Here is a 27,866-nt window from a genome sequence, read left to right on the forward strand (position 1 = left end):
CTTTCAATGAAGAAGAATGTAGTTTAGGTTTGAACCACTAAAACAAGGTTTTTCACCCCATATAAAATGAAATATTGTAGAGAACATATTCTTAAAGAAGGTAGTGGTTGCGATTAATTATATCATGCTGAATATATGATTTCAGTTAGGAATTGTATTCATTTTTATAATTTGTACTCTTCCCCACAATGATATGTTTGAAAGAGACCAGCACTGAAAATCCCACTTAACGTGTTCAATAAGAGGATTCAAATTATCTTTTGTCATATTTTTTAATCCAGGATTGAGAAGAATTCCAAGATATTTAAGTAGTACCTGAAGAATCAATAGTAGTAGTATTGTTCATTGCTAATGCTTAAAATTTGGACCAATTAATTTTGTATCCTGAAAAGGTTGTGAAATTATTTAAAAGAGAAATGGAGGAGGCTGGAGATTCTGGGTGTGAAACGGTCAATAGAATATCATCGCATAATAAAAAGCCTTAATTTTTCCAGCTGGGCACGTAAAACCCTTAATATTTGAAATCTGTCTTATAGCTAATAGTTCTAAAGCGAGTAGAAATAGCAATGGAGATAAAGGGCAACCCTTTCTTGAGCCACAATAAATATTAAAATATGGGGAGGTAAAACAGTTACATGTAATTGCAGAAGTTAGGGAATAATACATTCCTTTAGTTAAGGTAATAAATTAATTTCAGAAACCCATCCTTTCCATAGTTCAGAATAGATATCCCCATTCAAATCTATCAAAGGCTTTTTCTGCATCTAAAGATAGTAAAACATTCCCTCCTACTTTACGTGAATGCCATAATAGATGTAGAATTGTACGAAGGTGATTGGAGGCGGAGTGGCCTGGAACAACTCCAAATGAAGAAGGATGGATGAGTCGATTAGCTAAGATTTTTGCCAGTATGTTGACATCAGAATTTATTAATGAGACGGTTCTGTAAGTGGAACACTCAAGTGGGTCTTTACAAGGTTTAGGAATTACAGTGATATGAGCATGTAGAAAGTCAAAGGGTAGGTGTCCTAAATGTTATACTTTATTAAAAACAGATCTTAAAATTGGGACCGTTTGTGTTTTAGTAATTTTATACAATTCTATAGGGCAGCCATATTTCCCTGGAGCTTTAGCAGTAGCAGAACAATCAATAGCCTTAAATATTTATTTCACTGAAATGTCTCCTTCCAAACTTTCTCTTTGTTTTTGAGTTAATTTTAGTGGATTAATATTTTCAAAAAAAGCATCTTCTTTTTTAGTATCTAAACAGTTTAAAGAAGAATAGAGTGACTCCTAGTATTTTTGAAATTGTGACAATATGCCAGAAGGATAAGTAAATAAATCTCCAGTAGACTTTTTGATAGCAGGGATAATTCTGTTAGACTCTTGTTGACGTAATTGATAAGCTAAAAGTCTCCCAACTTTCTCTTCTCTTTCATAGTGACGTTGACAAATAAGAAATAAGGATTTTTTCCGCAAGTGAAGTGTATAGGTTTTTGGGTTTGAATTTTGCAGAGAGTAATTTTCTTAATATGTCAGGGGATTCTGGAATGTTTGAGAGTAATCATCTGTAAGAGTAAAAATTTCCCTTTAAAAAAATTAACCTGGTTTAGTTAAATCATTTTTTAAGAAGAGCCCAGTCTTTCATAATCGGTTCCCATATTATGGCTTTACCTGCACCCCATAGTATACCTGCACTAGTGGCCGAGTTCTTGTTATCTTTTAAAAATTGTTCAACATATTGACTCAATTTCTTTTTATCCTGAGGTGTTTTATAAGAAGACCAATTAAGGGCCTCATTACGACTTTGGTGGTCCTAAAAGCGGACCACCAAAGCTGTGGGGAGGACGTCACCGTCATACCAGTGGTGTCCCCACCCGAGCGTATTACAATGATCCTGCCAGGCTGAAAGGCAGGAACATTGTGATACACGTTCCTGCTGGGCTGACTGGCGGGAACATTGCTGCGATATTGGCCTTAGCTCCTTTAAGGGAGCCGAGGCCAATATCGTAGCACACAGCACCCTCAAAATACAGACTGTCTGCAAAGCAGACAGTGCACATTTCCAGCAGTGCTGGGCAGGGAGCCTCTGCATGGGTAATGCAGGGGCCCTCTCTGTGGTCCCCAGTACATCCTTACCACAAGCCTTTCCATGGCAGTCAGACCACGATGGAAAGGCTGGCGGGAAGGTGAGTTATGGCCAGGTGATGCTGAGTTCAACGCTGCCCTGGCTGACTGCCCTGTCTGACTACAGCTCAGACCGTCGTCACCCTTTCGGGAACGGCAATCTCCTGGTAGGTCTGCCCATCAGGGTTGTAATATGTCAGTCGGACTGCCAAAGTTGCGGCGGTCCAACCATCACTGCGAGGCTGGCGGTCCCAGGGCCGCCAGCCTCGTAATGAGGCCCTAAATCTCCAAACAGGTTTTGGGGTGTGAGACAATCCTGTGTTTAAATGAATATCGGAGGTCATGCTCTGAAAGGCTACAAGGAATAATGTTAGTATTTTATACTAATTGTAAAAGAGAAGACAAGACTTAAAAATAGTCAATTCTTATCCGAATTGAATGTGAACAGGATGTGAAAGTAAAATTCCTTTCATCTGGATATAATAATCTCCATGGTTGTAGTGTACAATCTTTGATGAGGTGAGGTGAAATATGTCTGACACTAGTGTTCAAGTTGTCACTAAATCGGACAGTAGTGAAATTCCAACATCCTCCTAGTAGCATACAGGTGGAACCAAAAGAAGATAATAATCTACTAGTTGAGAAATCTAACTTGTTTTAGAGTCAGTAGGAGCATAACTTAAACCAACAGTCATAAAGGTGTTTCGAATATGCATTTTGGCAAATATGTATCTACCATCTGTGTGTTACCAAGTTTGTATAATTTTATAAGGTAGATTTTTATTGAAAAGGATAGCTACACAACAGTTACGTGGGGGGGTACAATCAGCAGAGGTTTTGTTAGAAGTAATACTTGCATGTATAACATGTCCAACGCATTCCCTCTTTAATTTCTCACTTTCTATTGCAGTAAGATGAGTTCCTTGCAAAAGTACTATATCACGTTTCTGTTGTCCAAGAAAATATAGCATTTTTTCCCTCTTAATAAAATGTGTAAGACCATAAACATTCAGAGAAACAATCTTTAGTGGGTTTGATTGAGAGAATTGCATATTAAAAAAGAAGAAGCAGAAAAGAAGAAGAAAAAGTATATGAATTAAAATGAAAATTTGCTACAGTTGAAAAAAGAAGTGATCATAGAGAAGAGGAAAATAATAAAAAAGATATTGAACAAAATATTAACAACATGAGGTCAGTCAACCTGAAATTTAACGTTCAGTCTAAATATAACTGGGTATCTTATGTATGTAGAAAACAGAAGTATTTTAGTTTGAAATGTCCTGGTTGTAAAGAAGAGGATTAAAAAAGTAAAACCTGATCAGAAATATGAATATTTAATTATTATCAATAATTTTCAATAAAGAGAAAAGGGGAGAAAAGATTGTCAACTACAAAGTGATACGACAATGTACACTTTCAAACAGTTCGTTAAACTGAGGGAGTGAGTAAGAGACATCACAGAGTGAGGGGAGGAAGTGAGGCCAGCGTCACCAATCTTAAAAGAAATTAACAGTCAAAATACCCCATAATTCACCATTAACTAAAATATAAAGAAAGAGACATGCACACGTATAAGAATATTAAGAATTTCCTACATTTAGAAAAGAAAAGGAGGAGCAAAGGAAACAAAATAATATATATTTAACCCAATATTTAAAATATAAATAAATAAATAAATACAACTTTTTTCCTTTCTTTTTTCCCTTTAAAAAAAAAAAAAAAAAGTAAAAGCAAATTATTTAAGAAAGAGGGAAGCAATCAATAAAGATTTCCGGAAAATGAAACTGTATCTATACATTCAAGATGTCAAAAGGTGATCTAGATTTATCTCTAGGTTGTAAGCTTTTATTTACTGGGACCAAGTGCGTTCAACAGTGTCCCATCTTCCACAATCGTCTGTATCTGAAGTAGAAGCAGATGATTGATCACGTTTAGGCGATGGGTATGAGGATTTATGTTCCATTTCTGATTCTCTCTCATCTGAATTATTCAAAAAAGATTCAAGGTCTTGAGGGTCAGAATATCCTTTGGTTTTTCCCCTAGAAAATTATTCATAATCGCTAGTTCTAGAAGACCAATTTTAATGTCTGTTTTTTCAGTCTAGGACGTAATGCTAGAAATTGTTTCTTCTTGAGATTGGTACATGCTGAAAAGTCTGTTGTAATAATGAGTAATGATTTGTCATATACATAAGTACCATGTTTCTTGGCTTCAGTAATAATTTGACGGACATGTTGATGTCGTAGACAGCAGCCTAATATGTGGCGAGGTGGTGTAGAACGATTTGAAGTTCTTGAGCGGATACGATGAGCACATTGAAACTCAAGTTGGGGTGTGAAGGTAATGATCATTAATGTCCTCTTTTTCAAGTTGTTCAGGAAGGCCTGTAACTCTAATACTATCCCTTCTGCTGCGGTCTTCTAGATCAATCACTTTTTGCTGCAAATAGCAAATATTGTGACTTGTATATGGAATTATATCGAGGTGTGATTCAATTTCTGTGATGCGTCCGTCCATTGTTTGCATAGGGATTAGAATTGATTTACTTATCCTCTTAACCCCTTCCCCGTGAAGGACGTAATGGTTATATCCTGTGGTGCACCGCTGAGGCGCCACGGACATAACCATTACGTCCTTGTGCCAGCCCTTGGGGTAAGCGCTAGAGCTCCCCCTGAGGGCCTCCCACCCCCAGGGTAGGGATGGAAGGGGAATCGCCTTCCACTCCTGCCCTCCCAAACCCTTCCTGTGACGTCAGATGATGTCCGCGCACGATCACGCCCTGACCTCATCACAGGTCGCCTCTACCAGCGTGACCGAGGAGAAACAGATTAGTTTCTCCTCGGTACGGGGCCAGGGAATTATTGTAAGGCCCATCGGGGCAGTAAGCCCAGCAGAGACCAGGGAAGATTTAAAAAAATAAAAATAGGATGGGGGTATGGCTATACCCCCACCCCAAATAAATGGGGACAAAGTGGTTCTGCCCGCTGGTGGGCAGATGGGGCAATTACCCACGATCCACTTCTGAGGAGAGGGTGGGGGGGGGCAGAATGCCTACTAGATGCCAGGGAATAAAAATTTAAAAAATAGTGGGGTGGTGGCTACCAACCAGTATTGGCATGGTTATGCCCCCACCTCAGCTGAAGGGGGTAACAGTCTTTCAGCTCTCCCCCCTGACACTGAAACATCTTATCCCACAACAAACAAGCGGACATTTGATTATTTTGGGTTTTGATTTTACATTTGGGCCATGAGAGCTTGTCTAACTCTCAAAATTGCCCCACATGGAATGGTGAGGGCTGCACTTTCTGGATTTTAGGGCGCTGCCCTGCAGAAAAATCTACAAGACCTAGATACATCTGAAAACTGAACATCTGAGTGAGTCCACAGTGGTGTGCTTCACATGCACCCGCACCATTTTCCTACCCACAATGCCATGCAAACCTAGTTATTAGAGCATGTCCAATAGGGCTTACCAGCATCTGCAGGTTTAATGTGATTATTGGTTATTCATTATTGAAACATGTTTAATTAGAAGAAAAAATGTTCTATTTCCTACATTTTCTTTGTCCCCTCTGTTCTTTATAATTATCCTCCTCTCTCTGTTACTCTCTATGGTGTCTTCAGATTTTTCTCAATTTTTATTTTTTATTTTAGATTATTATTTTTGTCCTTCATTCCTTATACTTTGTCTTCTCACTTCTTGAGAAGGGAGACATACTTAAAACTGCTCAGCGGGTAAATGATTGAGGTATGATTACCTCTGATGTTAAATATTAACCTCAAGGTCAATGGCAGTTACTTCACCAGACGTCATTTCCGAGATCCGAAAAAAGAAAAGAAAAATGAAATTCAAAAATAAGGATATAGCGTTCCAGTATTAAGATATAGCAGTTAAATGGAAAAAAATATTGACACAGTGGTAATAAACAGTTGGCTGCTCAATTTCAAATGGTATGTCTTAGAAGTGAACTGCCATTTCCTCTAATAGTAACTGGATCCGCATTCCCCTTCTGAGATCTCCCTGATATTTTTGTTCTCCAACGCTTCCCAAAATCAAAGAAAGCGCTAAAGTGCATGGTCATACCTTGAATTTGTGGTGACTGTAACTTCAGTATTGCCAATGGGGTGCTTGTTCCGATGGAACACATATTCATGGTGTAAACTGAAAGACAAATCAGAACCTCAGTCTTATTCACAGCAGTCTAGTGAATGAGCCGCCATCTTCCATCATGTCTATGATGTTCTTGCTGATCAATCCAATATCCTGTTGATTATATACTACTGAGAGAAGGGGACCATCGCACAAAAGATGTCTCAGTATTTCTGATCATCAATTCTGGCATTGTAATGAGGTGAAAGTAGTGGGGATGCAGGAAACAGCCCACTACCTTGCCTCCGTCCTCGGAGCTCTAACAAAGAGCTGCCATTTTCTGCAGCACCAAGCTCCGCCCTGCTAACTTCAAGCTGAGTGACTGCATTGTATTTCAATATCTTTATTTAACCATTTCAAGTAAATGTTGAGTTACCTACGCAGTCAAATACACAAGCTTATCCGAACATGAAAAGACCCTGCACAGGATAGGCAAGGTTCAATAGGAGCTTTAGAGAGGTTGGGTTATCCTCAACAGCCTTGTTAAATGGCAGACAGTCAGTGTTCCAGCAAATGACACATAACAAAAAGCATCTGCAATGCAATTGGTTTCTCACTTGCTTGAGTTGCAGAGATTGGCGTTGTAAATTCATAACTGGAATTTTCTTGCCACATAAATTGGCCAACCCTGCCTCAAAGTTTGGTCTTTTCCTGCCACATGATTCCAGTGGCCCTACATATGATTAAGGCACTTCCATTTACCTTCTTCCTCTATATGCGGCCAAAAAAGAAAATGTTGCCACTTAGCATCCTGATGTAAATCTGTCAAGCCAATTCCAATAGAATACCAGTTTCACCACCCCACCATCAGAGTTGCTGGCTGGCTAACACAATTCCCAGAAAAGACAGAAGACGGCCATGGTGGAGTAATGAGAGAAATAAACTAGACGGGTCATCCAAACATATCACACCCTAGTTATGCTTGTAGGTGTAGTAAGCGTGTTTCCAGAGATGGAATGACAAGTAAAATTTGCAAATCCTTTGTACAGTAGAATTTGAATGTTATTAATAACCAAACTCACCACACAGACCACACAAGGTACCGAGGCTCAACATCAAGACACAGGCACAACATATTTTCACTAGCAGGTGCCCACTTCACTTTCACAAACACTATGAAAAACTAGTCCTCGTGATATATGCGGTAACTGCGGAGCTAGGCTAAATCAACCATTATGCAGCTTGCATAACGCAAGTCGTGCATGCCTAAAATTAGTGACGCTTGTGTGCCCTGGCTGGTAGCCGCTTCACAATCTTCATGTAAACACCTAGAGCACTTACTTGCCAGGTAGTGTTCCAGGTACATAGCTGTCGACAAGTCCTGTACCGCGCCTTTTGCTTCCTCTTCTTTCAAGACACTTTTTCATATTAATCAGCCACCGGCCTCCAGTTGATACGTAGAGGCAATGACATCATGTAGAGCAATAACTTCATTGCTAGACACACACTCTACATCGATTGGGAAGTGTGGAGTAACCCTGTGAACTGTTAGTCACCTTTGACATGGACACTGAAGAAAGACTTCAAGCATGCCGGTAGCTCTTGGATAGCCATAATACTATGGGAAATGCTGCTATGATCCACTACTCAGTAAGGTAATGGAATGGCCATCTTGGAACTGGATACGATTTCCAGTTAAATGGGCTTCTGACAGAATTTGTGTATTGTAGACCCTTAACGAGTGTAACTAGTCCACCGAAGCTACGTATAGTTAACCTTTTACCAGGCAAGTTGGTCTGTCCTTACAAATAGTGCCGTCTGCTGACACCTTGGAAAACGAGCTGCGAGAAGAAAGGTTCGCGACTGCGATTAAAGGCAATACCAAAACTAGGCCAGAGAAGGGAGGTGGGGCCATTACACGCTGTAACAGGAGGAAGAAGGAACAGTAGGAAGCGTGAGCGTATGTATTGTGATGGCTAACAAAAATGTTCTCTTAATGAAATCCCCTGGGAGGGAACTAAGCACAAAAGGGAGGGACATTTTGAAAAATGGACCAATAAAAAGGAAGGTTTTAAGACCAGCACAACAAAGATCAAGAGTGATTGTGCTTAAACGCCCATATTGAATACAGACAACGCTACACTCTGCCTACGCTCAACCTAAAAGTGGGGGTAAATGCTTTCATTGCCTCCCAACGCATGGAGGAGGACAGACCCCAAGTTTTGGGGGGATGGCGGGAGGAGGGCAAGGGGGTTGACAGTGTTGCGATGAGTTTGTTTAGCTGTGCTGAGCCAGTGTGAGTTCCCATATGTCATGCCTTCTGTGTTTGTTAATTTTAGCCCCAGAATCTCAGTGGCAGGGTCTGCTTGAATGGGGTAGTGAGTTATTCTTTTTAAGATGCCCCAGAATTTCTTTCCAATATGGTTGAATCACCTTTCAAGACCACCAAATATGAATAAACGTGCCAGTTGCCTGGCTACAGCACCAGCATGTCTTGGGCGTAGTGGGATACATGCAGGAAAATCTAACAAGTATTAGATACCACTCAAGGATCACTGTATAGGACGATTCTCTGTGGGGAATGCACCTATGTCTTTTGGAGATTTCCCATCAAAGATAAATAGTTTGTCGGGGATAGACTGTTATATGTCGCTTTCCTAGTACACTTAAAACAGGTGTTTTGAGTGAGGCTTAAATTCTTGCTTAGATCATGCAGTAGGTCCCAGAAATTAGCTCTGTTGTGTCCTCAGATGCTCTGACCAATGTTTCAAACGGCGTTAGGGAGCATGTTGCTGTGAGTGCATTTGAATGGTGGAACACCCTGTGCGGCAATTGGCAACTATTGAAAGTGAGGGTTTTCAAGGTCTCGAAATTCTCATTTACATTAGTGATGTGATTTGATGCTGATAGCCTTAAAGAGGTCTCTCAAGCCTCTACAGTCTCCCTTGGTCCACTCAGTAAATATTTTGGGGTGAGAGCGGGAGCAATGTGCAGATTAGATGGCAAAGGGTGTAACGCAAGGCAAGTATAGTAAATCCTTTCTTAGTGGCCAAATTATCCCACATGTCTAACATAGTGTTTGCTAAATATGCACTATGGGAGCCACACTTGGTCCCACAATGACCTACATGCCACAGGAGGCTTACTGTGTAGCCAGAACTTTTCACTCTCCCGGATCACCCAATCTGAGATGTATCTTAGGTGTGCCGCCCACTAATATTTTACTAAGTCAAGCCTCTCTGTACCTTTGGCTGCATGTTAAACTTTTTGAGATGCACAGTTTCATCCACCCCCCACTCCCACAGTAAAAGTACACAGTTCATTATTTTTCTCCACCTCTTAAGATGATCTAGGGTGCTGTGGTGATTGATGATCGGCTGGCCAGCTGGCCCAAGACAATCAATCAAGGTGGCTTGTTCTGTTAAGACCAAGGTAGCATATTGAGTGAGAGTCCCAACAAAAGTGAGTCAGTGTGTGGAGGTGAGAAACAGAGTGACGGGGATAGTGAAGTTTGGGGTTTGTTAACTTTAAAGCCTAATCGTCATTCAAACATGACCCAGTACGAATGTGTCCTGTCTTCTGTAAGAGATTCATTTGGGTTAGTCGGAATAAGTAGGAGGTCCTCTGCAAAGAAATGTACCTTATGGGTGCAGGTCCTAAATGTAATCTCAGAGATCCCCTGTGTTTTCCTGATCTGAATATCTAGGGGCTCTGTCTTGTGCACCTTTCGACCTTGATGGCTACAAGGAGGCTGCAAGGCCCATTGGCATAGCTTTTTAACATCTTTATTGTTTTATCATTTACAATCCCAGCATACATAGGCAAACTAAGCCCTTTACAACAAAGTAACTGCAGCCGTAGTACAGACAATATCAATAAACAATTGCCATCCTTGATATAACATTTCCATATGTGGTTGTCGTGTTAGCCTACTCATTGCCGATATGCACACTTCATCTTTCGTAGGAGAGAGAGCTCTTTTGGTACATGAACCATGTGTCCCCCCCCATCTGACTGTTTATGCTCCAACTCTTCCTCTTGAGACAGTTCTCCCACATAGTGGATATTCCAACCCACACAAAAAAATCAGCCATACCATACAATCATCTTCCACTTTTTCATTGGTTCTCACATCTCTCATTCTCTGCTCTTCTGCATCCACCCCTTCCTCTGTCCTCCAGACATGCATACGTGCTTACATCTAAAAGCCAGTGTATGGCAATATGCCCTTTTGCCACTAGAAACCCAGTTGTACAAACCGTTTTTGAAACTTCCCATCGTTTGGTGGGAGGACGAGCCCCAAAGTACACTGCTTGACCAAGGACTTCAGTCAAATCCTCTAGACATTTAATGTTATAAGTAGCAAACTGTGATTCTAGGTCCAGCCAACAATATTCACGGACTGTAGCAAAGGTTATTAAGCATCTAGGCCCTTGACATCAAAAAGTACACAAGTGCTGTCATAAATGGCTAAGCCACCATTTAGTGATATTTTTGTAGCCCCTTACTAGCAGGGGTGAAACTTTCTGAAAGGCCTATTAAAGGAGTGGATACATCCAGCCAGGTCTCTTGCAGGATAATATGAAATGTACGCAAGCAAGCACAAAAGTCTTCTTTGTCTACCCTCTGGACCAAGCTTGACACATTCCAGGAACAAATGTTAAAGAAGCTTCGTAACCCACTGCAGTACTGGAAAGATGCTCTGCTGGGGCTCCTGATCAGGCTGAGAAGCCAGAAACCAGGGCGGCAGCTAGCCAATCCTAGTCTTGTCACAATTCATGGCTCCATCAATGTGTTTTGTGTTGCTGACCGTACCTGCTATTTGTCATAGACAATTCGGCACCAATGGGATTACATAAAATGGAGCTCTGTTTCTTCCTCTGTTTCATAGTCTGCGGGCCTGAGGTCTGTCTTGAGTGGCTCCATCGAAAGTAGTACTCCTCCCTAGGGCAGGAGGCCAATGTGGGGGGTAATGCATGTTCTTGAAATATTGTCACCTTTATCCCCCAACCTCTGAGTTTCCCTTTGAGTCAACAGACCATCTGTGCAAGGGTAATAGAGACAAATGTGTCTAAAGTGGGCTTGCTGCAATGTGCACCCCTTGGGGACAGATATTAAATACAGAGAATGTCTTGTTAGTTGACTGAGGTAAGGTTGTGCAAGCCTCTTAGAATTCTCAGGATTTTGCCCTGATTTAGAATATTGTGTCATCCTCTGGACTTGTATTTGGATTGGAAAAAAAGGAGCGTGGTGATGCAGGTTTTATTTTCCATTTTTGGATGATTGTCCTGGCACTTCTGAGGTATAATTTGTGTGCATGTTATGGATCTGGTACACAGTTGGCCCATCTGTGATCCCTCTTCCTGTAGTTCCGCAGTGACTGTGCTCCCCACCATATAATTTTCAACACCATGATCTGGGTGCTCACTGTGATGTTGGGGCCATGACAGGTTCATAACATCTACTGTTTGACACTTTAAACTCCGCTCCGTCGAATTGAAAGTGTAGTGTCTTCCCGAGCTCTGGAGCATGCAGATGAATTATGCCACATGGGAGATGCGATCAAACAGCACTTTATTCCTCAGCATACACTAACCCACTGTGCATTGCATCATAGTTTCCATTAACCACACTTTAACACCTCCCAGTTTAATACGTACTTCCTGTTAAGAGTCCGCCCATCGCCACGAGGATTCTAGTGCCCATAACATCAAGATGCTACATCTCCCCCTTACTAAATAAAATGTGTCTGACATCACCAAAGTCACATTTCTTCAACTAGTCATTGAGGTGCTCCCACTTGTTTGCCGGCTCAGTGATTCGAGATGATTGAGGTTAACCCTGATCGGGCAACTGTGCCATAGGCTTATGCTCTTGAGCCAGACCTGCTGGCAGGGTTGCTTCCTGGACAGTTTCAAGCCTCAGCAAGTGTTGCGGTAGATGTTTTAAATGTGATGTGTCTCAGGTGATGAATTGTTCATGATGAAGTGCAGTCACCATATGTCCTTTACACACCACAACCTGTAAAGGATCAGCAGCAAAAGGAGTGTCCATTTTCATCTGCGTGTCTCCTTAAACAATACCCAGTCTCCTTTGTCAGAAACTGTCTTTTGGGCATGGTGACGGTGATCTGTGTATGTTTTCATTTTTCTTTTCCAAGCTGTGTCAGTGTCTTGAATCTTGTCAGTATTTATCACTTGATCTGGGGTCCATTGAGGTAGTTTTGTTCTGTTGGCTCTCTCAAATAGCAAGGTGGCGCGACTCTCACCAATTGTGGAGTGAGACTTTGATCGATAGGTTAGAGGACCTGAAACATGGCTTGGTTCAAACCGATTCCCTCCATGAACGCTCGTTGAATGACCCCCTTGAGGATGCCCATGAATCGTTCAGCTTAACCATTGGCTTGTGCCAAAGGTGTGTACTCTTTTAGTGTCCGACGGTGAGTCGGACGAGAAATTCTTTGAACTCTTTCCTGTTAAAGGGTGGGCCATCATCAGCTTTGAGGATTTCGGGGATGCCCCACATTGCAAAGACGTCATCAAGCCGTTCTCTGACTTTTTTTATGGGTTATACATGAGGTCTTCCACCCAAGGAAAACGTGAAAATTCATATGTGACTACCAGGAGATGGTGTCCATTTCCTAAGGGCCCAAAGAAGTCAACTGCATCTCTCTCCCAGGCATGGCCAGAAAGATTGGACATTGTCACTGGGTGCTGGGTCACTTTGGTGGGGACAAACAATTGCAAATGTGGTATGCCTTCAGCTCTTTCTCAACTCGCTCATCTAGCCAGGGGAACCACACTCAAATCTTTTAATGCTCTTTTGGTGGCTACAGCCTACAAATTCCTTCATGGGGAAGCTCAATGACCCACTGTCTGAGGCTTCCAGTTATGACAATTCTTGAGCCTTGTAGTATCATGCCGACTTGAGTGACTACTAATTCATACTGTGCAGTTTTGAACTTTTGGAATTCAAAGCCATTGACAAGGGGGCGGGTATTTCTCCTCCATGATTGTGTGGTAATCAGTTCTTTGATTATGTTCATCTTTTTATCTGCATTGGTGGCAGCAGTGATTTGTTCCACAGTCCAAGCCACTGGTGTTCTGGAGTTCACAATATAGTTTAGATCTGCTTCAGCTGTCGGATGTTGAAGTGTGACGATGCAGCGGCTTTCTTGGAAAGTAATGTGCTGGATATTGATCCTTCCCCTCAGTCCTATTCGTGTAGTCATAACCACCATCTCTCAATGGGAGAGGCCATATTAACCTTTGGGTTTCCAGAAATTGTAAACAACACCTGGTGGTCCGTGATGACAGTGGACCATTTTCTGTAGAAGAATACATGAAAATGTTGGCAGACCCACACCACAGCCAGACTCTCCTTCTCTTGCTCAGAATATGCATGCTCTGTATTGGACAGTTTTCCACTGACATAGGCCACAATGCGTCTCCGATCATCTGTTTGGCCATTGTGTTGTGGAAGGATCGCCTCTAGCCCTACCGGGCTCGCATCAACAGTTATTTCAGTATGTAACTTGGGGTCAAAGTAGGCCTTTTCTGTTGCATTCTCCGTCACCTGTTGAATGTCTGTGAAGCTCTGGTCTCATTCCAGAGTCCACTGGAATGGTACATTTCACTGTGTAAAGCCTCTTAATGGGACACTCAGCAAAATTGCGGATGTATGTTGAGCAATAACTGGCCATGCCCAAAAAGGACCGCAGCATGGTGACCTATTTGAGGGGATGGGGCCTGTGGATGATAGTGCTTGTACCTTATCTGGATCTGCATCATCCCCTGCCCCCATCAGAGAATATGTGCCCAAAACATTTGAGTTTGGTTTTGTGAAACTAGTACTTTGGGCCATTCAGAGTGAGGCCTGCATTAGTGAGAAGCTGGCACACTTGGGTAAGGACTTTGTTATGTTCTTTTTGTGTTCTTCTAAAAACTAGTATGTCCACACTGTTATTGAAACCATGCGTAACAGGTCAGATCACTAGGTAAATAACATCCTGAAATATCTCAGCAGTCAAATACTCCAAAACTCGGTCTTTTATATCTGAACAACCAACGTGAGTTGAAAATATAGTATGTACCTTCAGTTTTCCTCCAACTCAAGTTGATGGTATCTTTCATTCAGGTCAATGCAGGAAAACATGTTTAATTGCATGGTCATGTCCACTATGTGTGGACCAGGATGTCTCTCCCTCTCAATGGCTTTGTTTGCCTTGTGCATGTCAACTTAGATGCGGACCGCTCCGCTACTGCCCTTTTTTTGGTACTACTGCTATGGGTAAAACCCATGGTGTGGGGCCTGTGGAGCGTTCAATGATGTCATGTTTTAACAGGGTTTCCAACCATAGATTGAAAAACAACTCTGTCGCTGAGCAACAGGGCAATGTGTTCATTGATATGAAGCTGTACTTTATTGTCTTGAGTTTTCCCAGGCCTGGTAACAATGACAGGAATTGGCTTTTAACCTCCGACTGAACATAGAGGTTGTACTTCAGGGAACTCGGTCCCATGTCAGCAGTGGCAAAACTGAGTAAACAGGCACTTAACAAATTTCCTTGCTGAACATGAATGGTGGTACGCACCAATGTCTTTTTGTGTCGCATTGTCGCTAAGGACGATCCTTGGTTTTGCAGTGGCTCAGAAGCAGCCCAAGTATACATCCTTGTCTCTGTTGGAGTGATGGATGGCACAGTGGATAGGCTATTCAACTTTTCTATTGACATGATGTTTTTCGACGCACCACTGTCTGTGATGAAAGTTGTTGGATGATTGTTCACTTTCGACTTGATTTTTGAGAGCCCACTTGTGCAGTCTTTGTTGCTGGTAATTAATAGTGAAGTTGGCGAACCTATGTATGATGAGCTTGATGACGATTAATTTTGCCTGGTTGCTAAATATCGTAGCTGATGTTGCTTTTTCGTTTTAGGGGTATGTCGCGAATGGTTCTGGAACGTACTTGCAGGGATTTTCGCTTGCCATTGTGACGCACTTGAGTTTTCATTGGCGCGGCACAGTTATGAAATAGTTCTCTTTTGCTCAACCTTTGCCAACTTGTTCTACAGCTGAGCATTTACTTTCATGAGGAAAATCCACATTGAAAGCAAAGATTTATTTTCGTTGCACACGCCGACCTACAGGTGTCTTGTTTATGCTTCTGCTTGCTTTTTACGTTCGGTGCCAATCCATAGTGTGCCGTTCCTGTTTCCATGTCAGCATCTTCTCTAGCTACTTGTTATTCTGTTCATGCAGCCATCAGCATTTTCTGAAGACTGTGTTTCTCTTCGCATGGACCTTCTGAACAAATCTGTAAGGCAGCCATCAATGCTTCTGAGGCGCATGGCTTCTTCGTCAGTGAAGTCGCAGAACTTGCAATGTTTAATGAGTGCATCAAGTTTTTCAACAAATTCATCAATTGTGTCACTAACCTGTAGATGCTCTTGGTTGGAAATATGCCTTTCATAGTTGACATTCGGCACTGGATTGAACTTGGCCTCTAACACATCTTTTGCCTTTTGGTACGTTTTTGCATCAGTCTGTGAGATTTTCTTTAGCACTTCTTTCATTCTATCACCTGTAAGGTTTTTCAAACATTTGGTGATCTTCTTGTCATCTTCATCCTCTAGTGCATCTATGAAGTCATCAAATGTTTCGATCCACGCTGCCCACCTGGCACCAAAGTTTTGCTTCTTAGAAGAGTTAATATGCATTGGCAGCTTCAGGAAAAAGGGCGCATTGTATTTCGCTCTCCTTTCTGAGAGTACGTGCTGTTCAGACAGCTTTTCCGCAGAGGATGGTGCCGACAACCCCTGTAAATAGAGGACACTGCTGGAGTATGTGCTACCATGTGTTTCAGTTGCTCTCAAAAGTGAGTATGTTTTAAGGTTGTCTGTATCTTTCTGATGTGGTCTTTATCTCTTGCTTTGCCTTAATAATTGTTCTGTATTTGGATGGTGCAGCGTCTGTCGACCATCTCATCAGCAGTTTTAGCAGACGTTTAGAATGTGCTCCCCTGCAGTGCCTTCAGTCTCGTCTGCCGCTGTGCATGGGCTGTAGCAGGGCTTTGAAACCTCATGTGCCAGTCGCAGGTGACTCTAAATCTATTCTTGGCACATGTGGCAAGCTTGAGCAGTTTCCTGTATCATTGCAAATTTTCAGGGATAGCAGTCTTGCCTTCTAGGGCATGTATCCCCTACTTGTTGCAAGTTGTAGCGACTTCCCCAGCCCTGGAGCATGCAGATGAATTACGCCACACAGGAGCTGCAATCAAACTTTACTGTATTCCTCAGCATACACTAACACTCTGCAATACTTCATAGTTTCTGTTAATCGCACCTTAACATCTCCCCATACATTACGTAGTTCCTGTTCAGAGTCCGCCCAGAACCACAAGGATTCTAGTGCGCATAGTATTAAGATGCTACTGAGAGGATTTAGGTTATTTATACTATGTCCTTTCCCATTTGAAACCTGAAGGGAAACCTGTAGGGTCCTGGTTGTATGAGCTACAACTGCATCTCTGTTCGTGTGAGGGATGGCTTGCCTGTCCGGGCCTGAGGTGTTTTGTCAGCAGCTGGATTAGCATTAATTAAACTGGACACAGGGGTATCTCTTACAGTTATGGGATTGCCCTTTCCATTATTCAGGTTGTTCACCATTACCATTAAAATGTTGGGAACACCTGTTGTGAGGTTTGTTTTTTGCTTGGAAGGCAGCAATGAATGCATTTTTCCTCTCTTTGCAAAGTTTCTTGCGGGCTCTCTTTGATTTAGGGGAGCTTTTCTGTTTTCTGAGCAACTGGACTGTGCCTCCATTCTCTTCATTGAATTCCATTTCGGTTACTAGCGCATCATTCGCTGACTATACATTGACAGTTGGAATTTCATCAGCCACTGTTGAGGAAATGGAGTTGAACTTCTTAAAAATTCCACTAAGGGCACTTTAGGTGACTTGAGCAATGAGTTGTGGCCTTCTAAGCTGCCCCTTGTGTGTGCATGGTCATGTCTGGAGGTATTCCGAGAGGAACCTTGTCAGTTGCTGTTGTTATTGCTCGTGGTGATATCCTCTGTAGGTTGGTGGATTTTAACAGGTGCTTCCTGTCAGACTCCTGCCCAGGGGCCCGTATAGTCTGGGGCCAAGTAGACTAGCACCTCTGCATACGTCTGTCTGTGCAGTGGCTGTCTGCAGTTACAGTTCCTAGGGGATCCACCTGGTAATTTCCAGGGGCTCGTCCTGACACCATGGAATCCTACTTGTCTTTGATTCCGACATCAGTTTATTTAGAACCTGACGTAGGGCACTCAGTTTCTTCATGATGGACGAGCAGGGACAACTGAAGAGTTTAGAACTGTGTTTAGCTCATGCTCTGGAAATAAGCATATTTTGTCATTTTAATTTCGAATCGATACTGGTGACAAAATATGCAAGGGCGTTTGTGAGGTACACATGTATGTTGAGCTTCGAGTGATAGTCTAGGGCCTCTACTACTGCCTGTAAGGTGTTTAACATAGAGTCTCAGCACTCAGCGGTGCTGATCTTTCTGGTTCCTCGTGTTTGGGAGAGGATGCCACTGGAGCCACAGCTGACGCGAGTTCCGCAAGAGGAAGTTATTGACATACCGAGCTGGGCCAGTATAAGTGGTACAGTCATCAAAGATGAGGTTCTGTTGGCGGCGCAGATGTTGGTGGAGAAACTGTACTGTCAGTAGGGTCTGGGGAAGCTGGATAGGTATAGAGACCTGAATAGGACAGACTCCTATTTTTTATCCTGAGTTATTAAGTTCCTGACTTAGTGTGCCTAAATGGTAACGTTTTCTTTATATTTATACGTTGTTTTTTAGTTACCAGAGTAGTAACAGTAGGAATCGACTTTGTCACAGTGTCCCAGCTGGTGAAGTGGGGCTACCACCCAGTTTATGTTCTCCTAAGTGGGCACATTCTGTCTTAAAGAATTCAAAAGGCGTTAGGGGCAACTCGGAGCCCATGGTCCTCCTCAGCTGTTTCCATGTCGCCTTTTGTCTGGTTGAATTTGTTTTAAGGGTCTATACCATATTAGCCAAAGTTTGTCGCTTTTACTTTTTCATGGGGGCAGAGGAGGTTGTGGCTGAGTCAACGTGCCTTACTCTTCCCAAGAGGATGGCTTGGGAAGGCTGTGTGTAGACCAAAGGAAGACTCGCAGAGCTACACGGGGGTGGGGTGGGGGGGGGCAGACAAGGGGGCTGGGTGCCCCTCACAGCAGCTCTGTCCTGCTGTGGGAGCCTTTCTGCCAGTGAACCAATGAACTGTTCAAGTAGACTGGTGGTAAGCCTTTGGCCTACTTAAACTGTTGCTTTGTGTGCAGTACTCCGTATATTCAGCTAGTAGGGTGTTGGTTGGGGGAATAAACTGAAATGAATGAAATCCTCAAAAAATCGCTCAAAGGGGAAGCAGGGGAGGGCTACCGCAAATACTGTGCCCAACAGTCTCTGTTCTAGATGGTGGGCAAGGCCCATTCACAAGCAGAAAACCACCTTCTATTCTTTTCATAATGTGTAAAACCTCACATGGGCCTACGGCCTTGGAATCAAAGTGTAATTGTTCAACTTTCATGTATATTACCAATGTCTTGGGCCAGGAGTGAGGTCACGGGGAAGGCTGCTATTATTGCGTGCTTGTAAACAGAAAGAGTACAACACCCGCCACAGATAAGAGATAAAAGCAGTTTTATGGCATAAACAGTGTGAAGAATTTTGCCAGTGCACAGGAAGTTAGTGAAAATAAGCATACCATTGGGACATATGTCTTAGTAATGGTTTGTTATATTTTCCTTCTGCTGTGATGTTATTTCTTGCTTAGGGCCAGGACCATTGAAATTACGCGACTGGGGCAAACCAAATTATGTGGTAGGACTGATTAAATTATGTGGTAAAAAAAGGCAAAATACTCTGTATAATGTGGCTCATTTTATGCTAGTATTACTTCATTTTTTATTGTTTCACAATTCTTTATTCAGGTTTATTTCATAATGAAAAACACAATAGAGAACAGAGTATAGCATGCAGTACTTCATTACTTTTTACACTGTTTGGAAAATGTTACACCTCGTTATTACCACTTTAATACTGCAGTAGCATAATTCCATTGGCCCTGCTTATGGCACTATGTTACACAAAAAACACTGAGAACAGCAAAGTTCTGACCCTTCGTTAGTGAAAAGACTTGTGAAGATGTACTAATTGACACAGATATGGAATAGGAAAGAGTAGTGCACATGTTTATTATACCAAGAAAATCCATGACATCAATTCCATGGCAGCACTAGCAACATATGCTGCCACTGTCTTGCCTACTCTCAATCTCCGGAGGTGTTCACAGAAGGTAAAGCCCGCTAATATAATTAGAAGGAACTTAAAGAAGATAAACCCCACTTTGAGGCACCGGTCACTGTGCATTTATTCTCTCTCAACAAATTTTCTCATTAATAGTGCAAACTGAATTATAGTCCGGGCCCTAATGTTATGGGAATCTGCAGATGCATAATTGTATGCATAATTATGGGTTTCTAACATTTGCCACATAATCCATTATCTGCTATGCCGCATTATGCTGCATAATTTTGTCATCCATCCTGCATAATTAGGCCTCGTCTATTGCATAATTCCAGTGGCCTTTATTAGAGAATAACAGTTATTCTCCAGGTCCTAACTGATAGGGTAATATTCTTGGCTGATGCACTTGCTGTGGAGATATTCCATTGTGGAGCTTCACAAGGTCACATTTTTCTACCCAGCCTTCCAGTTCTGAAAAAAATAAGAGTGTAGAAAATCTGCCTTTTCCGCTTGGCCATCCCAGATTGTTTTTGCCTTTTTCTGGCAACTATTTTGCTGTTTAAAAAAAAAAAACGTTGTACATGTTACCCCTGGTAAGCAAGAGTAAAGTGCCTGTGCTACTTTTTTTTTAACATGACTAAATTAGCTTATTCCTAAATGACACATTTTATTTGCCTATAAGCCATTAGTATATGGTCTAGAAAATGCACCTTCAGCTGGAAGTTAAATGTTACTTGTGGACTGCAGCATTTATTGTGTGAACCACAGAGTAAGCCTGCAAAACATAGGTTCAGACTTACCATTGTAGTCTGCCTGCAGTAGTGTAAACCCTACAGTGCAGCCTCTTAAAATAACCCTTTCACAGACAAAAGTCTTCCTTTTTAAATATGAAAATGTCACTCCTATGTAGGCCTTGTTGCCCGCAAGGTAGGTGCATGGTATTTCGAAAGTGAGACACATAGCAAATCAATCTCACCTTGTCCCTACAGTGACAAGGACCTTAGAGTTATTTTCTCCATGATAGGCCTGACTGTCCTACACAGAAAACAAGGTACTGATTTATTAAATATTAATACTGCTATTTTTGGTTTGGCATGAGGAAGAAACATAATTAATAATTATAAAAAATTCAATTTAGCTGCAAAGGTGGAATTTTATTTAATAGGTATTAAGGAAATGTGACTTTTAGAAAGTCACATTTACCCTGTCTGAAGCCCCTGGAGGCTAATTTGCATTAACTCTTGAGAAGCAGCAGCCCAGCCTGTACTCCACCTTTAATGAGGTATGAAATTCCTTCCAGGAGCCACACAATAGACCACTTTGGCTGCTCTGAGCTCAGTTGGACATTCAAGGTGAGGGCTACTGCTCCTTCTTTTGGCAGTGTCCCATCCTGCCCTAAAGGCCTGTCTTAGGTACAAGTAAACATGTTGCGCCCTTGAAAAGGATCAAACCGGATCACATCATAATTCTTGTGTCTACTCTGTCTGGTTGCTGAAGGACCGTTCTTTGTCTTACCATGCATCCGTCTCATTTTTTTGTTGTGGGTCCTTGGCTGCTTCAAACTGGATTTTACTGTTAAATGTCGGAGGATGCTCGTCATTTCCATGACACCCACCCCCCCAAAAAAAACGCTCTCAGCTATCAGTTGCCAAGCTTAATGTGCTGAAGTCTTTAGCTATCTTGGAATTACCCTTTTAACATTTTGGGCCTATCTGCAATAAGGAAAAGAGGAACTACTGAAAAAAGAAGATAGGCTGGGGATTGGCGACTTTTACCCCATTGAGGCGTCACCCCAATTACTAGCTAATGCCACTCATAAATTGGCACCCCAATGCATCCTCCTCAGAACACCAATTGGACTTGTAGGAGATGACTGGACCTGCTGTCTGTGACCTTAGAGGACACCCTGAAGGACTAGAGTTGCTTTCTCTTGTACCCAGGACTTGAAGTGGACTCCAAGGGGTCAGTTGGATGACCTTCTATGTGGCTACTGGGACACAAAAAGCTGCAAGAGGCCTGTTTCCTGAGATGCCCAGCTAACCAGTGTCAAGTGGACCTGAACTCAAATTGGCAGTTGACCTCAGCCTGACACCCTAGGAGTCTCTAGGTGCCTTCCATGTGGCCTTAAAATTATACTCCAGTTATTGTTTGGGTGCCAAAACAGTTTGGAAACTTTTCCTCTAGTGCTTCAGTGAGTCCCCACCCCCAAGGTAAGTCTCGACCAGCACTGCCACAACTTCAGATTGAATTTGATTCTGATTAGGGACTTGAAACATGTTCAGCAAGACATCTCAAAAGCTTTAGTGTGTCAACGGTGCCACCCTGCTTCAGTTATCTGGAATTCTGGTCCATGGCAGTAGCTACATTTTCAGCAACGACCATACAGAGAGGATTTTTCTCCCCAAAAAGTGTCTAAAGTCCCATTCTGAAGTGGGACTTTGTAACTTGTTTGAATTTTTCAACTTCCATACTTTTACCAGGGCCAATCAACTGGGTGCATCTAAACCTGAGTTCCACCGGGGTTGGCCTCAAATCATGCCTAGGTCCCAGTCTGTTGGGACCACTGACAGCCATTGGCACTTGGTGCATTTGATGCTATTTTCACCTAAAACTTTAAACACTCAGACCTCCAATCCTCCTTTTCAGGTTTTTGTTGTTTTGCAGTCATTTTGTTTTTTAAGCCTTATTCTATTTTTCTAATTCAGTTTGGGGTTTTTATTCCCTTACATTTTGACTATATTACTCTTTTAGTATTGCATACATACTTTACACATCTCCCTAAGTTAAGCATCTCTGCTCAGTACCATTGTTACCAGAGGGTTGAACTCAGGTTGAATTAGACAGCTAGCACGATGAGAAAAAAACCTCGGATGTCATACCGTCAGTATGAAAATTCTTAACTGCTATGTCTTTGATCTGGATAAACAGCATATGTATTTAAGTTTCAAATGAAAGAGAGATTTTGGGGCATTTCGAAAGGTAGAATGAAAACTGACTTATGATCTTAGCTAAAGATTCACTCACAGCTGTAGTGTCATTTCATCCGGAGAAGGACAGAAAAACCCTCACCCACATTCAGAACTGTGGCTCCAATGGGGTAACAAACACAATCAAAGGTGATAGAATCTTGACAAGGGGAAAAGGTATTGGGCTACAGAGATAAGAGATGGAGGCTGGATAGATGGTAGTGTGAGGATAGAAAAGATGAATAAAAAAAGGAAGGTTAGGAAAAAAGAATGGTATGGAAACAGGTAGATGAAACAAGAGTAAATAAGTTATTAAAAGGGATGAGAATAAATATAACAGAGTTGATTAGTGGGGGTGATAAGCGCTTTAAAGTACAGAGGGTGAAAGAGATGATGTGAGAAGGGTACATGAAGGAATATAAAATAGGCATCTGAGGAGGTAGGGTGGGTGGAGCATTATACTGATGAGCAGAATGGAAGTAATGGCTAAGCATCTACTGAGTTGGAGGGATGAGAGGTGAGCAGAGGGATAGAGAATATAGAAGAGTGAAGGCATAAGATGACGCTAGTGAAGGATAATGAGAAAGAAGGTTGTCCCATACAAGAGTCATGAGCAAATGATATGTGTGGGAAGGGGCCAGACAAGGAGTGTGAAGACGCCGGAGGATAGTGGTAGAACAAGGAAGAGGCAAGATTGATGTACAGGGAGGGTGATGGGAATAGAACAGACTAGTGAGAATGGAAAGGAAGAGGAAGCTTACCAGTCATTGTTTAGCTGAGACAGTTTAATTTTAAGTCGCTCACATGAGTTTGTTTCCTCTTAAGATATATTCTGCTCAAAACAGCGACAACAAAATAGTCGCTGAGAAAGTAGCCATCAAATAACAAGTCCAGTGGGCAGATAGTGGGATACAGGCCTACATTTCATGCCCAGTTTGGTTTTGTTGCTCAGGTTGTCACATTTGACTACTCTTCCAATTGTTTTCTCACTTATTTGGTTAAAACATGCATACTGCAGACTTTTCGGATTTCATGTGTTTTCATGATTATCTAGTATAGAATCCAGGTTGCGGTGCTGCCACTGTTCAGAATTTGGAGAGCTACCAGCGAACAACAGATCCAAGGACAGAGAACTCCCATGCCTGATTATGTACACTCATGTACCCACATAAGCACATGCACATCCCTTGTTCACTTACGTTACAAAATCATTATCTCATAGTCAGGAGCAGTGAAGGTGAGGCCGACAGAAGAGGGTGAGTTGTATAGTACAGGGTGAGGGGAAGGTGAATCAGGGAGATTGGAGGGTAATAGGGAGGAGACTTAGGCAGGAGGGGTGATAGTGAGGAAAAATGTAGGATGGTGAGGGGGAAGAGGAGAGTCAGAAAGACAGGAGGGTGAGCAAGAGTGAGGAGGGCAAAGAAGAGAGAGAGAAGGGTGTGGTAGGGAGGGAAGGGCGTGGAAGAGAGAGAAGGGCATGGAAGAGAGAGAGGCAAAAAAGAGAAAAGGATGAGGTAGAGATTGTAGGGTGATGTGGAAATGAAAGGGTTAATTAGAGTGAGACTAAGTTGACGCACAGTGAGAGGATGACGAGGTCAGGCGAGAGTGAAATTAGGATAAGGCGGAAAGAGAGGAGAAATATGAGGAAGTGAAGAAAGAGAAAGGCACTGCAGGGAAACTGGTGGATAAGGTGGAGCAAGGGTATTGCAAAGGGAGAAGAGTGAGGTGGGAGGGAATAGAAGGTGAGGTGAGCAGGAAAACAGGGTGAGTGGAGAAAAAGAAGGGGGAAGTCAGGAGAGAAAATAGAGAGAAAGGAGTTGGAGGTGGAGAGAGCAGAAGAGAACAAGCCCATAGGTTTAAACTTCTAGAAATAAACAGTTAAAACAAGTAGACCAAACCTGGCAGTAGGTATGGTACGCAGCTCACATCCGTACAAGACCATCCAGCATGCCCAAACCCAGCTCTAAGACAACTGAGAGACTCTGGCCCACCCATGATTCTTCATGGCCCTCTCAGATCCAAAATCCTGGAGCTGGGCCACGTGACAAAGTGCAGGATATGGGTTGCAATTACATTTATGGTTACTGGTATAGGTGTGTATTTGGATGTGAGCGAAAGCCTCCAAGCCCTAACTCCCTTAATGCAAGCTGCACTGAGCAGCCAGCCAGCTGTAGCAGAATGTGACGCATCCCCATCCTAAGGTAAACACTCACAGCACCTCCTCCCTTGGCCCCTACCTCTCCTGCCCTCCTCACCCGGCAACCCTCGAGGAGGGTGAGGGTGTATGATGGTTAAAGAGCCTCGGTGGTGCATCTTGAATGCAGCCTGAATGAGGGGGTAGATGCAAACCTGACTGCCCTGCTGTGACATGGGCACCGGGCCGCTTCTGTAGCTGCAGTGGTCACAGGAGCCCCCCACCCCCCAAACGGGACCCTATATTTTCAGTTTGCCCCAGTTTAGGTCGAGCGTATAACCTCTTGTATACTTTTAAGTATACTTCTCTTGTATACTTTTAAGTATATTTCTTCTGTGGGCTTAAAGCTATTTAATTTGGTTTTACTCTCAATCCCTCTTTTTCCCATCTGTGGAACCCACAAGTTAATTGCCGGGACCCGAAGTGTCAAAGAGGCTTTCACATTCTGTGTCTGTGGGAAATGTGTCAGTACATACATGCCTTGGTTCTTTCGCTGCTTGTTTCGCTCACCATCTCTCTTTTTTTCACCAATGTTCATTTTTCTCTTTCTTTTCACACTTCTTTCATTATTTTTTACTCTATTTTTCGTTTGCTAGCTTCCTTCCCTTTTTTCTTTTGTCTCACACGTTTGCTCGATTCCTTCTGTTGTGTTTTCATTTTCTCATTCATTCTTTTCCTTCTTTACGACCCATTCTCTTCTTCCTTTTGTCTGTTGTATTCCTTATGCTTCTCTTTTTCTGCCCCATCTGCTTTCTGTCCTTAGGCCTAGTTATCAATGGAGCAACTTGTGCAAACCAGGGCACAGAGACCTACTAACCTCACTTAACTCCAATTACTGCTGTATTTTCCTACCGAAATTACAGTCAACCATTTTCCTTCTTACTCCAGAGCTCATGACACCATTACTACACCACTTGTCCTTTCTATCTTTACTCCCTCTTTCCTTTCAATCTCCAATCCATCCCAAATTATATTCTTGGTATGGTGTTTTGAGCATTACACTCTAATGCCAAAAGTTTATTTCGGATAAAGGTTTATATGATAATTGTATATGTTTTAAGATAGAGGAAGAAGGTAAATGGAAGTGCCTTAGTTAAATGCTGGGCCACTGGAATTATATGTCAGGAAAAGACGAAAATATGAGGCAGGGTTGACCTATTTATGTGGCAAGAAAAGTCCAGCTAGGAATTTATAACGCCAATAGCTCTAACTAAAAAAGAAATACGAGACCTTTTTCATTGCAAATGCGTGTTTCGAGCTGAGGCAGGTTTGATGCAAAGCCATGGGGAGCTCTCAGATTTACAGATCAGCCATGGTGGGGGCTCTTTAAATTTCAGCTTCAGCGTGCCACAGGCGAGCAGTCGATTTTGGCCTCATGGCTGAGCCCACATCTTAAAGCCTTGGAACCCATATCCTGAACTCAACAAACTTTCCGGCAAACACGACTTCAGGCTAGATAAGCACAATAAGTAGCCAGGTTTAAGAGCAAAAGGCCACTTTATTAGGACAGATTGTAACTGAATATTATGATCGATATTGTAACATAAACAAAACCACTTCACTAAGACCCTCCCATCTTTGAGTCTCCTCTACAGCATGTACCAAATTCCATCCTGGCTTCAAGCATTCACCCTGTTCCCCTTTTCATTACATTCACAGTCCTTTCACAACTGACCCCATTGTCACTCTCCTGGCCTCCTTCTGCCAAAGACCCCCTCCCCCCTAGTATGTGAGCTCTCCTCCTGACTGCTACCTGTCCACAGAAACAAGCTCACGATCAACCTCAACTGAAAAGACCAATAAAGTCAGCTGAACATTTTGTCAAAAACGAGGATAAAAACATAACTGCCTGAAGAAAGGAATAGAGGAAGGGAACAAGGAAGACCTACCCTAAGCTGGCTACAGGACCACAGTGCGTCTAGGACTGAGATGGAGCAGAATAACCAGCCCAGGTTTAGGAGAAAAAGGCCTCTTTATTAGGACAGGTTGAAGCTGAACCTAATACACAATATTGTAACATTAACTAAACCACCTCACTAATACAATGTGTCAACTTAACCCCTCCCGCCCTTATATCTTCCTCTCCTCCTAACATACCAAATTCGACCTAGGCTTCCAGCATTCACTCTGTTCCGCCTTTCATTCCATTCACCGTCTTTCCTCACCTGAGCCCAGCTTCATTCTCCTAGCCTCCTTCTGCCAAGGGCCCCCATCAATGACCCCACCCTTCCAGCCTAGTGTTTGAGCCCTCCGTCACATTGCCACTCAGGAAAAACCCTGCATAGGTATTATTTCCTGCATCTCTCCCCCTTTGCATCCAGATTTCTCCTGGTATAGAATGTTGGTCAAACAACTATTGCCGTCCGTTCTTTAAAGGAAACTTAGTTGTGAGACTTTTGCCCCACAGCCCTGCAATAGCTTCAGTGTGGCTGTCACTTAACAGCAGTAATCGCCTCACCATCTCTTAATTGCCAGTTTTTTTAGCCAGTTGATCACATATTTCCAGTAAGTAAAATCTATTTCTTAAAAAGGATAGATGAACACCAGCTTGGAATAAAGTGAAAAGCTCTTTTGTGATATCTCCATGATCCATGACACCTATGCCTCTATTCTGGCAAAAAATGGTGCATGTCCTTTTTAACTTTCCGTCTGGCTTTCTCCACTGCATTATACCTGATTGCCCGCGCCACAACCTTCTTGTCACTAAAGCTGTCCAAAACACAAAAGTACCGGACCAAGGACGTCCAAACACCTCCAAATCAGTTTCATCAACTTGATAAGACCTAGACCTGAAAGCTGAACCAAATCATTCTCACAAAGGTGAATTATCAACACATCAGGACAAGGTCTCACTTTCACCAACTCGGATAACCACGGAAGCACCTGGACCCACTTTATATCACCTTTATCCCACCATTCAGTTTTGAAATCGAAAAACTACATTTTTTTCTCAAGGCCACTCTTCACCTCTTTCACTGCCCATTTCACAAATTAATGCCCCATGATCCAAATGGAAAAGATTGCCATACGCGGCCCAGCAACACAACCTGTAACAAAAAAAGGAATACTTGTCAAATAATGGTTTACTTCATGCTCTCTTGGTACCTGTTATATCGCAAGTAGCAATCTGAAGATCATCTTCCCAAACGCATAATCTGTTCCAAAGATTACCCCA

At 42.5% G+C, this 27,866-nt stretch overlaps 1 protein-coding gene across 2 annotated transcripts in view; it reads left to right on the top strand.

Annotated features, from left to right (window-relative positions):
* Window positions 1-27,866, top strand: part of RNF213 (ring finger protein 213) — a 1,978,231-nt gene that overhangs the window by 132,970 nt on the left and 1,817,395 nt on the right. The gene's annotated exons all lie outside the window — the stretch shown is intronic.

This window comes from Pleurodeles waltl, chromosome 7, assembly GCF_031143425.1.
Source record: "Pleurodeles waltl isolate 20211129_DDA chromosome 7, aPleWal1.hap1.20221129, whole genome shotgun sequence".
Lineage (NCBI taxonomy): Eukaryota > Metazoa > Chordata > Amphibia > Caudata > Salamandridae > Pleurodeles > Pleurodeles waltl.